Below are 13,043 nucleotides of genomic sequence, written 5' to 3' on the forward strand. Positions count from 1 at the left end.
TAGAGAGTTCTTTAAAGCCCCAAAATCATGTCCAGCCCGTGTCCTGCACATCTCAGGATTTCTAATCGCATCAAATAGTATCCCTAGCCTTCAGATCATGATCGCAAGCCATAATCAGCCATCGGATCATCCTACAGGCCACCCGATCCACAGAAGTCCCTTATGAACCATGAGAAACGGCTATGAAATGCTGCTGGTCCACCATGGACCGTGAGAAATGGAGCCAAAAATGCTCCTGGTCCATGGCCATGCATGGACCGCATGAGAAAGCAAGATGCACGCATGCACTTGCAGCTGGGCCCATGTTGGGCCGCACTCGCACGATCGACCTGCTCGCTCACTCGTACTGGCCCACCAGCATGCTGAGCTGTGCTCTCCTATGCACGCCCGTGCATCTGTTGGGTCTGACTGCACCACCGCCTGCCTCTACCGCCCTATGGGCCATGCTAGCCTTCGTGCTGACCTTCTATCGCGCATATCTCCTCCATTTGAACTCTGTTTGGGCTGTTGTTGGACTCGTTAGATTTTTTTCATCATCCTGGATCTCATTCTAGACTTATTATTGATTGAATCTTGAGATATTTTTCTCAACATGCCATAGACCTATAGCAGTGGTTATGCGCAACCGCTACTATAGAGGCAGAATATAATTTTTTTCTATTTTTTTCTGAATATAATATAATTTTAAAATTTAAAATTTATCTTCACTGTTCATTATCTAAATAATTATTGTTAGAGTATCGTCACAGAAGATAGCCTCGATCTGATAGCCCTAGATATGTCGATCATTAAAATATGATTTCGATGGCCACGAACAGCCACATGATGATCTGATAGATAGAAATCATTGATAGATTTAAAAATTTATAACGATGATCCCAGTGATATTTGCATTATACTATCAAAATTTTACTTCAATCGAACATCATTATAATGATCAATTTAGTACGAGATGATTTGGGTCGTTAAATAAAAAATAAATGATGAAAAGGTTAAATGATGTATGATTATAAGATGATTTGTTAGATAAATAATTTTTACTACTACTTTAATCATTTGTACAGTGATGATCATAGAATTCAAACTGTGCATATATAAATAATTTAAAACTATATATCACTTGCTACTCATTCTTAAATTTCTTAAATAATTATACTTGTATTTTTATAAGATGTGTTCAAGTAGATTCTAACATATACATACAGTTTGAATTTTATGATCACCATTGTATATATGATTAAAAGACTAACAAAAATTATTTATCCAAAAAATCACCTCAATCAGACATCAATTGACCTTGTGATTACTTATTTTTTATTTAACGGTCAAAATCATTCCGTGCTAAATTGACCATACTCATGATATTCGAATGAAATAAAATTTTGATAGTGTACTAAAAATATCATTAAGATCATCGTCATAAATTTTTGGATCCATTGATAGTCTTTATCTATCAGATCATCGTACGATTGTTTGTGACCGTCGAAATTAAATTTTAATGATCGACAAAACTAGGGCTATCAGATTGAGATGATCTTTTGTAAAGATACTCTAACGATAATTATTTAAATAATGAATAGTAAAGATGTGCTTGAAATTTAATTTTACTATTATAGATTCACGTAATCATCCAAAATTATTTGTAAGTATCGACTAATTTTTTTTAAAACTTTAATTTGAGGGATAAAATGATATTTTTTCATAAAATCATCATCACAATCATGTGATCTTAAAATGTTATATGAAATTAAAAAAAAATTGCTAAAATTCGATCTTTGGATAAAAAGTTATAGAATGGCAAATTTTTTTACTTATGACAGTAGTTATAGTAACCGCTGCCATAGGTCCGACCTACCATAGCAATTACGAATAACCACTATCGTAAGTCACCTACGACAGTGGTTATTCGCAACCATTGTGGCAGGTATAACCTACGGTCATGATTACAGTAACCATTGCTGTTGGTCCAATCTACGACGGTGATTATCCGTAATCGCTGCCATAGGTTATGCCTGCCGCAGTGGTTACAGTAATTGTTGCCATAGGTCCGACCTACGACAGTGGTTATTTATAACTGCTACGATAGATAAAACCTACGATAGCGGTTATAGTAACTGTTGCTGTAGGTTCTACCTATGGCAACAGATAATCGCTGCCGTAGGTCCTACCTATGGCAAGCCGTAGACCTATGGCAGCGGTTATGAATAACTGTTGCCGTAGACCTACGGCAGCAGTTATGAATAATCGTTGCCATAGGTTCTATGGTAGCGGTTTTAGAAACCACTGCCGTATAAATACTGCCATAGCCTCTTTTTGTAGTTGTGCAAGAGTTCACAAGTCAAAAGATTTAACAATGTTAAAGAGTTGATATAATCAAACCCAAAGATAATAGGACTCCTTATAAGATAAGTATTTTGATTCTATCTGAGTCCACGCCCCTTAGGACTCTACATGTCAAAGAGTTTGACGTACAGAAGGACTCCTCTCCCTATGAGATGGCACCATCCCTAATATTCCTCATGCTTCCTATGTTTCACATCCAAAAATTTGAACTCCCAAAAGGGAGATAATGTGCGTCAAAGTGTTTGACACCAAGAGGACTCTCATGTTAGTTCACACACAAGAGAGTCCACACCCTATTGTGTCTCCTCATGCATTGGATCATGCCCATGGGAGTTCAGATGAAGAGGGGATCTCACGTGATGAGGTTAATGCCTCCTATGTGTGCTAAGAAAACCCCTCACATTAAAAAAGAGTTTTAACATGAATATTCTTGAAGTCTTTTGAGAGTTAGCACCTCCTTAAATAGGGATCTCATGCGCCTAGGAGAAGTAAGCCCTTTCTCATGCCTAAGAATTGTTCTTGGCAAAAATATCACACCTGATGGAGAGTCCATGGCTTAGGAGATGCACACCTCTCTCTTTTATGCTCTAATTCCTCACGCCCCTCCTCATCTCATGACTCATGAGGATACACGCCTCCTATATTTTCAAGTCCAAGAGTTGGACATCTAAGAAAAGAAAAACAAGCCAAGAAAAGTTCTTTGCAAAGGAGGGAAAGAAGTCAAGAAATGTTCTTGACAAATGGAGAAAGAAAAGAGGGAGAGACTGCTGGATTTTCTTTAGAAGAAAATCAAAAAAGATTGAGACTACTGGATTTTCTTGAGAAAAAAATCAAGAAAGGTTCCTGATCCATTCCTATGTGAAGCATGATCTGTGAAGAAAAAAGGTTAAAATCCTTGAGAAAGATTTTCAGTAAAAAAAAAAAAAATTCACCATCAAAAGAAGGTCTCTGCAAGGGAGCTATCATCCTGATGAGATTAGATGCTCTTGATCAGATGACAGCCTTGTATAAATACTTGTAGAGTCTGGACACTTGTGCGGTTTTAAAAAAACTATGAAGATATCCACGATCATCAGATTACGGTAAAGAACTATCCACGTAAAGGTGAAGATCTGATCTTTCTTATTTTAATCTTAATCTTAATAACTATAAGGGATCCAAGGTTGATTCGAGATGAGATCTCGCATAATAATCTAAAAAATTATTTTATTCTATTATATATTAATCACAAATTTTTAATTTTTGCTATGCATATCAACCCCTAGTTTCTCACAAGAGTTACCTCTCTTATGGTAATTAGACGAAATACTATATAACCAAGAGCGATAATTACTCTTCAAATAGGGAATGGATATGCCTTCATGGGTGCCCATCCAATTTTCTAATAATAATGATTGAAAAGAGCAAGCAAGTGAAATGGAGAGGATACTGACCAAATGATCATCATCATCATTACGTAATAAGCTGCTTAAAGAGAGTAATGGAGTACTACTAACTACATCATCATTGTTTCTTTTCATGGAACATAATTTTCTTGGTGATGATGGATGAATAGAGATTTTCAAATATGAATAAAACAATTCTCTTCATCTACATTCTCTCAAAAATAAATACAATTCTCTTAATCTACATTCTCTCAACAAAAAAAATATGAACAAAATATATTCCATGGATGAGGGTCTTGCTTTACTCGGTTGTCTCTCACCTCTAAAATTATCCTTAAATTTTTGCTCTTTGGCTGTTGTTTTTAACATGGCACTTTAGATTTTCTCATTTCAAGTCAAATTTTCTGGAGCTAGAATGAGTAGGCTCAAATAGATTAGAGGTCAATAACATTTGCAATCTCCCTACTCGGCAATAAGATCTTTAATAAGTATTCGTAAAAATAAGATGATCTATGAAATAATGATAAAAATTGATCGGTTGCAAAAAAAAATTAAATATTCAAAACAAAAAATTAAAAACAAAAAATAAAATAAGCTTTCAAAAATGAAATTACAAACATATAAATTTACTAAAAGCTAAAACTAAAAAAGCAAACATCCAAATAGGAAGAAAATTAGAAAATGTAGACAAACTTTGAAATGAGATAAAAAGTTATCTAAACTAAAGACTAAAAAAATTATAGAAACAACATGAAGAATTTAAAATAAAAGATAAGTTAAACATAATAGAATGAAATATTAAGTAATTGATATGATAATATAAATAAACTAAAAACTATATGTTAGCAAAAATTAAGAATGAATCAATTAGCAATGATATAACAAAGTAGACACAACAAGATACAAAAAACAAAAATAATATAAAATAAAGATAGACTTTGAAAACATAGTTAATAAAACTGAAAGATAAAAAATCTGTAAAATATGAAAAAATATAATGAATATAAAAAGATAAATATAAATAGGGATGAACTAAAATAGTAAATACAATATAAAATAATATAAATAAAATTAAATATAGAATAAGTATTTGAATTAGTAGAGGTAGAAGGTGTGTCACTTGAAAGGGGAGTCTGGGGGGAGTTGTCTTATGATCTTGTGGGAGGACGAGGGGAAAGTGGAGGTATGAGAGAGGAAGGAGGGTGAGGAGGGGGTAGAGGGGAGAGAGGGGGACGTAGGGGTGGGGGCAGGGAGAGGGAGATGAGGAAGAGGGAATGGGTGAGGAGGGGGAACGAAAGGAGAGAGAGGAGAGGACCCAATAAAAAGCAAGGGGTAGGTAGAGAGAGTGGAAAGGGCTCATATTAGAGAGTGGAACAAAGATATTGAGATTTGTAATCTTTTCCACTAGGAGGATAAGACAGAGTACAATCTAAAATAAAATTTGATTTAGAAAAAGAAAAGAAAAGGCTCACATATGTGCTTAATATGAGAGACCAATTATATATAGGGGATAAGTACAGATTACCTATCTGTTGTATGGTTTGATTTCACTAAGTCCATATGTGGTTCAAAAAATAACAATACTTGAAGTTAGATCCGTCAGCTTCTGTAACGCTTATTACCCATCTATGGTTTGACAGGATGCAAATTTATCTTTAGAAATAGATTTCCTCTCATCTAGGGCTTATTTTCATGTGATTTTAAATCCCTCCCCTAAAACCACCACTCAGAAGTTTCTTTTTCCAAATCCAAATCTTTTTCTTCAAATTCAAGCCTCCTTTCACCAATCCGAAGGAGAAGAGCAAGAAGGAAGCCTCTCTTTTGTTTCCATACTTCCTTCATAGCTCCTTAGCTGTTTAAAATCGGTCCATCAGATCTTAGTTGACCGGTATTAGTATCATTAAACAATTCATGGTTAGCACCCGCAGGCCTTTGAGAAGAAACCGGAAAGGAGGTATGGAGACAGAAGGGACTTATTTGCATATGAGTCATGGTTTCCTGAGACATGGAGAAACAAACGGTTGTGGTGAAACCCCATTAAGAAGCTAGCATGGCAGTATGTCACCCTGTTAATTAGCAAATGGGGGTAAACTGTAGGCACAAAAAGTTTTTACCTAAAATTGGTTTCAACATCTCGAGTACACGAATAAGGTCCTGCCTTATCCTGCAATTCTAGGAACCCTGTCCAACATACTTGTATTGCAGAACCCTGTATCTGTGTTTGAGTTTCCACTTCCTAAAATATTTGAGCACAATAAATTACAAGACTCAAAGCCTTTTTTACCATCAATGTGGGTGAGCTTCGGGACACATTAAAGTTGATATGGTTTCGAGAAAATTGAGAATGTTTTAGTACACTGGCAATCCAACCTTGTACAAGTTGGGCCAACATTTATAGCTTACAGCTTGGGCAACACATACAAGTTGCCACCACAATGTGGCAGTATTTGTAAAAGTTTTTGATTTTTTTTACTTAATGCCATGGCTTTTATTGATGTTTCACAACGTCCTGTGCCCACTAGGTCCTTGTGTGCCAGGTCTTTATGGTAAAAAATTTGGCCACAGTTAAACAAGTGTGAAATTCTTTCTTTTCCCTTCAACATACTGCTGGAGCTACTTTGATTACAACATTTTCATTTTTTTTTTTTTTTCAATCATATCTAACCTAAAGATTTAACAAATTTTCTATGGGGCTTAAACCAGGACAGAGTTGGACAGGTGCCACTGGGAACTGAACTAAGTGTTCTAATGTTGAGACCATGTCTCTTGGCTTCTCTTGAAACTTGATGAATATTAAGCAATATTTTTCCTAGATTAGGAATTAAGATATTTACACCTATCATATTCAGATATTTAGACATTTCTGATAGTATAGAGTTGCAGATTTATTGCGTATATTTTGGTTGTATCGATCGATCATTGCAACCTTTTACTGGCACAGAGTTATGTCTGTTTTTTGTTGCCTACTATCTTGAAAGGAAGCAGATGGGTGAAGAATGATGCTTTCCCTCTCTTAAACTCCTGATTTCATAGATATCATAAAAAAGCTTTTGCTTAATTCAGTAAAAAAGCATAAGTTTTACTTATTGAGCTGGTATAGCTCATACCTCTTTATTTATTTTTTTTATAGAAGAATAAGGTTTTTGCAACTATACTTAGTTGATTGAATGACCATGGACTTGTAGTTGACCATTAATGAATTTTGAGATATGAATTTTGGTATTTGGTATTGGATTTATATGCTCTGAACTAATCCTGATTTAATAACTTGATGAATGATGGAATTGAATCTTTTATTATATTTTATTTGTAATGAATTTTAACTTATTATCATTGATACATTTTCTGTTATCGTGGGCTATATTCCTTGGTAGCATGGCCGTATTATGTTCTGAATTTGATAAGTTCTAATAAATGGATAAACCAAACATATTTCTATCATTAGCATCACCAACTCAAGGTTTACTCACGTTTCATTGGCTCATTAAGATTGGGCGGTATTATATCTTTCTTGACTTGACTTCTATCACACCCACGATCCGAGTTCACGAGTCGAGGGTTGCGACAACCACTACATACTCATGGAGAACTCTCTTCATAAGTATGCAAAGCATTCTAAAAGCGATATCAATGCATTACTATGGAATTCATAATAAATTAAGTTCAAATTTTAGCTAATTAAAATCAACTTCAATCTCTTACAAAATTTTAACAATTCTCAAAAAATCTTACATCAATTATCAAATAATAAACCTATAAAAGTATAATAATAAATCTATATTGTCGACTCTCGCTTCTAACTTACTCCCAAAGCAATATCCATGTCCATAATTAAGAATCTGAATCTGAAAAGAAATGAGAGGTAATAAACTCGATACCCGATACATAATAAATATCTCAACTAAACATTTCAAATATATTCATAAAATATATTATTTAAAAATAAATACTATAAATATTATAAGAATATATATTTCATGCTAATTAATGCAAATTAAATCATTTTAAATGCTCATATATATACATAATCATAAATCCAATTTGAAACAAAACACATACAACTCAATAGTCTTAACTATGAGCATGCTTATTTATATGGCAAGGTCAGAATAAAAATAGTGAGCTCAATCAGAGTGCCAACATATAACCCCCATTGGTAGGATCAAAAAATCAATACATAATTTTTATTGACAGGGTCAAAAACTAATGCATAACCTCTATAATAAGATCAAAAATCAATGCATAACCCCCACTGATAGGATCCAGAATATAGTAGGCTGAGAGCTCAAATTCAATGTATATTAAAGCACTTTCGTAAGATAGCATATTTACCATAATTTTGTTTAATATTAATTTCAAATAAATCAATAAATCATAATATTTCAGACATCTTAGATTTTTAAATCACTTTCCATTCAAAGTATAATTTCATAAATCATGTATAATTCAAAAACTAATTATTCACTTTCAAAATAAATTATAAAATATCTTAAAAAGATAGTTCATTGCTTATCTCTGTAGAATATCGAATAGACAAATTGAATCAATCCTATGAACATCTTTCAAAATCTATTATTCAAAATATATTCTTCTATCAGTTTTAAGCCATAACTGATACAAATTTTAAGTTCTAACGCCCTCATAAGGCTGACAAAAGTGGTATCATCCAATGTCCTAATTGGTCTAATCAAGATAATTTTAACGGATTTTAATTAAAATAGAAAATAGATGGTTCAATAAAGATCAATGATAATCAAATCTATTAGTACCCGACAAAAGTGAAAGTGGAGGTTGGTGCACTGATTAATAGTCGAGAATCAATTTAATCAAGTAGCTTCATCCAACCAGGATCGCTTAAAATAATAATGATTTAATAGAGATTAACAAGTACTAGATCTCATGATGCTTGATAAAGGCTCAAATGGTGTAGATATATTGTCCGACTAACAGATCAATTCAAAGCTCCCTATTGGAATCAATTCGGATTCAAAATAACAGGTCGGATTTATTGAGTTCATAAATCACGTAGAGAGAGAATATCAGGAAAAAAATGATAAGATGGAACATGATTCCTCAGATGATACTGTCCGACATTTCGATCAGCCTAATCAAAGTCATTTAATCAAATAATAGTTGAAAGTTGGTTCAATAAAAATCGTAGATAATCGAATCTAATGATATCCGAATCTGACTAAGGTGGATACTGGCATGCTGTCCGATGATTGTGGATCAGGATCTTTCAATATGCTCGATCAAAATCATTGAAAGAAAGCTCTTCTAGAGAGACAGTTGTAGAGAAAAAATAATTTTTTTTAGAGAGAGAAAATAGAGAGCAAACTAGAGAAAGTGGAGAGAGAGAGGAAGGAGAGAGATGGAAGAGAAAAGCTCTCTCTCTCTTTCTTTTTCTTTCTTTTTTTTTTCTTTTGTTTCTTTTCATTTTTCTTCCTTTTTTTTCTTTTTCCTTTTCATTTTTCATTTTTCTGTACTTTTTCTCCCCTCTCTTCTTTTTTGTTTGGGCAAACAGGGATTCATGTTTCCCCATTCCTTTCCCCAAAATAGGGGTTATGACTGGCATGGCTGTGCCCGACGATGGTCGAGGATGCTGTGGGGCAACTGGTGTCCCTAGTCCGACGATCAACAGTGACCAATGGCATCGGCAAAATAGAGAAAATTAGGAAAAAAAATAAGGGAATCAACTGAGCTCTCTTTTTGATAAAAATCCAGTGGTTTGTTGGCAAGAATCTATGACTTAAGGGTTAATGAACATGTAGAGAAGGATAAATCAACAGATTTGGGGATTTTTACCTCTTTCCCAATGGTATTTGGCCACGATTTTTGATGTACTCAATGAAAATCTCCGAAGAAATAAATTTTTTTCTGATGATGATTCGATGGCCGGCAATGAGAGTTTCAAAAGAGACTTCATTCCTTTAAATAGAGGTGGATGGGGGAGGGGTTGGACTCATCCCCAGAATCGAATTCCGACTCCAATCGGGACTCAACAATAGAGAAGACTTCTCTATATTTCTTCTTCTTTTTAAAAAAAGAAATTGTGGCTGCTTTAAGATTTGTGCAGCCAAATTAGATTTTACCAGGATAAGGTTGGGATATTACAACTTCACTATGGAGAACTAATCTTACATGACTGCTTTGTACCAAACATAAGCAAAATAACTGCTCTATACCTGGACCATACAATTTCTAATGTGCTAGAAAAGGTCAGAGGTTGAGGTCAAGCACGGCTAAATTAGGTTAAGGTCAAATAATAATCCGGCATGATTGGAGGTCAAAAGTTAACATCGTGACGTGTTCTGATTAGTTGGATAAACGAGGCAGATTTCCATCATTAGTGTCACCAACCCAAGGTTTACTCTTGTTTTGTTGGCTTATTCAAATTGGGAAGGTATCGTATCTTCTTTGACTTGACTTCACTATGGAGCACATCCATAAGTGAGACAGTGGCAACTATCTAGCAGATATCTAGCAGTCAGAACTAACCTTACATGACTGCACTGTATCAAACAAAAGCAACATAACCGCTTCTCTGTACCTGATTCGGATACCATGACATTAGACCCACTGCCCGAGATTTTATTATCATCACATAAATAAGTAAACAAATAAATAATGACTTCAATATGTGATAAATCAGATTATATCATCGTACACGGAGAAAAAAATGATTTGAGTATGCCAATATCATAGTCGGTTGCTTGATTTCATCACGTCACCATCATACTGTAAAGAGAACAGGAGCCCAATGGCATGATTATGTGGGCAACGACAACAGGATCCAACCATGCTTTCTATTTGTTCCTGTTGCATTAAGGCTCTGGAGAATGCTGATGTGATTGAAGATAGAGTACCGTCCGAGAATCAAAATGCTAAAAGGGACTTGCAAAAGAAGTCTACACTTACTAGAGATTTTCTGACAGAAGATCTTCCAATGATTAAGTAAGCTGGAGCTTGAGAATAGTAAAAAAGATACAGAGTATGAGCTTTATGTTACATGCTGTTATGTATCCCTTGAGGGTCTCCTTCTTACTTTTTCATATAGAAGTAGAGATGTAGGCTATTACATATGCCAGTAGGTTGGATCATGGTCTGTCAAGTCATTTGGATTTGTAAATCGGAGGCTGTTAGTCATAGGTAGTAGCCACATTCTGATGAAGATTTTTGGTGGTGGCCCATGTGGCTGAATAGGCCAATAATATGAGGTCAGCACATAGCCGACGTCTTGATCCAAATGTATTCTCATTGGCATTGGATGTGGGAAGTCATCCTACGTAGTCAGCAAAGTCCCGATCTTAAGGTCCTAGTGCCCGATCTGATGGGTCGAACAATAGCCAACAAGATTATTCCCTTCTAGCTCTCCTATAGCTGTCTTGGTGAGTCGTCGGTTGTAGTTATCGGTGGCATATTGATGCCCTCGGGATATGGTTGAGGATAAAATCCTATGAAATCATTCGTTCTATTACCAAGACATTCGCTGTTTGGAGTTTGTCTCCATACTTTGACAAATCCGAAGAATGTGTCCAAGGATGAGTCTCGAAGACAATGGTCAAGATAGTGTGACCCCATAACACTCTGACCCCCCACTATCAAGTTCAAGATATTTATCTCGAATAAAGGAAGTAGAAGTCCTCAGAAAGTATCCTCGGTACTTGTCCGAGCTGATGAATCTGAGTCATCTGGCTTTCAGGTGAATCATCACGTCATTTCACAAAATCTAGTGTCGATTTGATAAGTGGTTTCGTGAATCATGCCTTAATTATTCGAAAAAATTCGGCGCTTGATGAATCTTGATGCATTTATAAGGGATGAGTGGCTCGAGGTGGGCCATTATTTCGGCCTCAGAAACTGAAAATCGGTGGTATGGCTCAACCAGTCAGAGGCTGCTATCTATCCTATGTCGATTGGCTTGATGCTATTTCATGTGGATTAGCTCACGTAGCCAGATCAGAATGGTGGTGCGTCAAAGGGACGCTTGGTCAAATGGTCCTGATTTGTGCCACATGGCCAACATCTGATGGCTCGGGGGTTAGATCCGGATCATCAAGGGCTTGTATATATAGGTCTGCCCTCCCACTATTCTAATCTTTTTCGGTCACTATCTGCTCTCCATATCCCAGCTTTTGATCCACCAGAGGTCTCTTTGGTGTCATGCCTTCATCTCTTTCTCTAGGATCGGAGGTGTTTTTCTTGGTCAAGCCCCCCAATCTTTGGTTGGTTTTCTTGTCCCTTCCTCCATTTTGGTCGATTTCATTCTTCCTTTCATCGGTCTTCTTCTTCTTTCCTTTTGGTCCTTTAATTTCAAAATGTCTTTTGATGGTGAGGATCGGGGCGAAAGTCATCGTGGCAGTCAAAATTCTTGATTGCCTCCTCTCCGGTCCAGATCTAAGGAGAGTCCTCAGACCACTAGCAAGGTTGCTTCCTCGTCTGGACATCAGGGTCTCAAACCACACGAGCTAGAGAGTTCTATGTGGAGATTCAAAAACTTCTTCAATCAGAGAAGCAAGAAGTCATCCATTATTGAGGCCGACCTTCAAAGGTTTCAGTCTCAGTACTCCATTCATTCCGCTTTCCGACTCGAAGCCCCGAGTCTTCAAGATCGCATTTCAAGTGCCTCGGAGGATTGAGCTGCCATGTACTAAGATACTCTCTGGGCCGATCTCCAGTTGCCTTTCCACCCCTTTGCTCTCAATATTCTTGACTTCTTTAGAGTTCCACTGATCCAGATCATACCGAACTACATTCGAGTGATCACTATTTTTATCATCATGTGTGATTGGCTTCATATCTAATCGAGGACCTCACTTTTAGAGTATTATTTATCCTGAAGAAGTATCCCTATGATAGAAGATGGTAGTACTTCAGTCCTTGGCATATGTACAAGTTTATCACTGACCTCCTCCATTCATGATTAGAAAGGTCGGTTTTTTTTTGTTGCTCCAGATGTTCCTTAGGTTTTTAGCTACATCTAAAGCGATCCCTGGCTCCATCCGAACAAGGAGAAGTTGGTTCTCCCCGGGGATGAGGAGGATTACCAAAAGTTGCTCAATGTTGAGGTGTCGAAGTTGAGTGAACTAATGGTCGAACAGACACTCTACGATGCTGGCCTTAGTTCAGCTCTTCCTTGAGATATGTCTGAGTCCTTTGCTTTGTTACTTTATTTGATCTCTTTTGATCTTTTGCACTAACTTTGGCCTTTGGTTTCGCAGTGATGAGGCCCAACTTCGGATCGATAAAGTCGACTCTCCTGAAGAAGAGACCAAGTTCTGATTTTGGAGAGGGTTCATCGAGGAAGAAGATGAA

The sequence above is a fragment of the Elaeis guineensis genome, chromosome 1 (genome assembly GCF_000442705.2).
Source record: "Elaeis guineensis isolate ETL-2024a chromosome 1, EG11, whole genome shotgun sequence".
Lineage (NCBI taxonomy): Eukaryota > Viridiplantae > Streptophyta > Magnoliopsida > Arecales > Arecaceae > Elaeis > Elaeis guineensis.